We start from the raw sequence: 3,091 nt of genomic DNA, 5'->3' as shown, positions 1-3,091 counted from the left end.
TGTTGGCATGTGCATCTGATTGTGCTATTATTCCACTTTTGCTGACACATGAAGACTTGGCTGGGGTTGGCGAGATGACTTCCTAGTGGCGAGACAAGCCATGATGTTGCTTTTTTGCCCTATGTTTATCTCACATATTGCCTCCCACTCTCAAACCTGCTCCATCCTCCAATGCTTGTGGTGGATCTGGAGTTGGACAGGTGTTTGGGCATCTAGTGCTATCTCCTCTCCTAGAAATGATGATAAGTTGCATAGAAATTTCAGTAGTTTGGGTGTTGAGTCGAGACTCCCCTTCAAAAACAGTGATCTTTAGAGGCACCATGAATAAGGGACTGAAACTCTCAGCATGGGATACACAATAGAGAAGGCATATGGTGCACTGCAAGGACAATACCAAAAATGTTATCGCTCTTGGGCAATCTGCTACACAGCTTGTCTTGGTGTTTCCAAAGGTTCTGTAGAATGAAGTTATTAATAACAAGTGATTCTTTGCATCTAATGGTGTCGTTGGCCAATTCAATCAGCTTTGGTCCAGACTCCCTGTTCTACATAAGTGTATTTTTGATGCTTGGAAACCAATGTTAGAAGGAAATTTGGATTTTTATCCCTGTGCATAGGGCTTATTCATTGTAGTTTTTGACATCAACAAGCAGAACCTAGATTCCATTCTCTGCGAGTGTTGGTGCTAGGGGCAAAGCTTACTCCATCGGGGGTGTTTATCTTGAGTACAATCCTCGTGCTAAATATTTTGTAGTAAAATCTATTTGCATTCGCCTCCCAAACCTGCCAGTGCAGTTTTGGTTTGATGCTTGTTTTGAAGCATTTGGAGATCCTTTGGGTTATTTTCTTGCAGTAGATACTCACATCCAGTTTCACTCACACCATCTTTTTTCCCATTCTTGCGGAGGTGGATACTTTCAAGAACCTTCCTACCAGTAGCACTGATGTGGGCACAATTCAAGACAAAAATGAACATAACAGAAAAAGGGAAATTGCTATTATCTGAAATAAGAAGCTATTACATGTATTACAGTCTAAGCAGACCCAACTACATGGCCCATGGGCTACAATATTACTAGATTTTGGAGAAAAACCCTTCTCACAGTACTCTACCAAAAATTGCCTTTTCACCTCAAGGATGGACCTTAAGTGGCCTATCTTAGGTTACGGCTGAGAATATAATTTACATTTTGAAAGTGGGTGGCCGACAGCAAGGCAGAGGTTCTGAAATTCAAATTAGAAGTTTGGGCAAAAACAGAAGGTTCTAGAAAAAGTGGTCCAACTTTCGGGAAGCATAACTTTTGATCTGGGACTTTGATTGAGAAACCATTTACATTGTCAGAAGCTCTCTGAGTGCTGTATAGCCCTATGAGCCGCCTACCACCATCCCCCATTTTTCGGGTCCATATGAGGCTGTTTAGTGCATCAAATCTGACTCTGAAGGGTTTCTAGGTCTTTGGACAACTTAAAATTGCAATAACTTCCAAACAATGAAACATTTTGGCCTGATTTTTTTTTGGAGTGCTTAAAATTTAAGTTACAACCTTCCAACTCACACCCTCTAATTCTTCAACATAATGGCTTGCCAACAAAATAACCCATTTTCTACTTTTGCGCATATCTCGAGATGTGCCAAAATACTGACCCAGAAAAGTAACAATTTGGGGGTTGGAATCTCTTTTTTGCCCAAATGGGTATCCATAAATGCAAACACATCAAACAACAACTATCTCTAGACAAATTTTTGGTTGACACAGGATTGCACTTACTCCTGCATCAAGCACCTTCAAGGTGGATGATTGGATTTGGACACAAGCACTTGATTATAAAGGCTTGCTCTTTAGGTGCTGAAGATGTTTTCAAATTGGTCGTATTGCTTATAATTGTTCCAAGCGCACGTTTACAGCTGATCATCATGGCTTCTTATGGATGGACACCCTCTGTAATGTTTCCACCCAGGCTTATTGTAGCTTGATTCTTTTATATGAAAGCCTGCAACAATTGTTAGTATATTCCATAAAAAGATATTGTAATGTCCCCACTTTTGGTGTTGATGTTTACTAGTTCCTTGATAAATAAACCTTCAGAGATGCTTAATCTCTGCCTTAATTCCTGAATAGGAACTATAGCATTCAACTTAGAATGTCCTTGTTCTTGTCCTTAGTTGCCAATGAGGATCCTTCCACTTAATTGCTAAGAATTTAGTTCTTAATCTCATCCAGTGGCTGCTTGCACCTTTGTTGTTTGTTTTGGTTTTATTTACTTCAATCTGAAGATCTCTTATCTGTGGCTCAGCTTATTGCTCTTAATTTGATTAAGAGGATCTGTTTATATCTGATTAAAGAGGAAGACTTGGTTATATAAAAATCAGTGAAGATCTTAGCCGCTACTGTTCCTTATCTGTTGTTGATTGCAGTGACGAACTATGTATATTTTTGAGGCAATTCTCAATAGTAAGGCAGAATATAATTCTATCACTGGGAAATGAATGCATCTAATTCCTGACCTTTTATTCAATTTTCAACTATTCAAACTGTTGACTGGCCTTAGACTTGCTGATTGGATCTATATAGCCATCTGATTCGGTGACGATGTCTAAACTTCTTCAATGCTGATTGAATGTTATGTTTCTAAATTTTTGATGTGTACATGGTGAAATACTTTTCAATGAGTCTTTTCTTTTCCTTTATGGTATGTTTGCTTATTGATCTTATTAATATTGCCGACTAGCTCAGTTTGCTGAATAGATCTCTGACACCTTCAATGTTTGATGGGATTCCAAAAAGCAATTTCGTTCAATATTTATGTTTCTGATGCTATTGATAGATGGTGTGGATGCTGAAGCCTTCTATCACTTACTGTATTTATCTTATTTTGTTTTTGTTCATATCTTTTCCGCCTGTCTGTCTGGTGTTGTCTTACTCCGTATATTGTTTGGTAACTGGTTGCTTGTCCACTGTATCTGTGTAATATCCCTTGGTTTTCCTATGTGATTTGGTATTCGAATTCTCGTACTTGGCAAGAGGGTATTCGAATTCTCATATTTGGCAAGAGACTTCTTTTATGTTTGTATTCAATACTCAGTTCTTTG

Source organism: Cupressus sempervirens, chromosome 10, assembly GCF_028749045.1.
Source record: "Cupressus sempervirens isolate cs-2001-9-10 chromosome 10, ASM2874904v1, whole genome shotgun sequence".
NCBI classification, from domain to species: Eukaryota; Viridiplantae; Streptophyta; class Pinopsida; order Cupressales; family Cupressaceae; genus Cupressus; species Cupressus sempervirens.
This window is presented reverse-complemented; position numbering follows the sequence as displayed.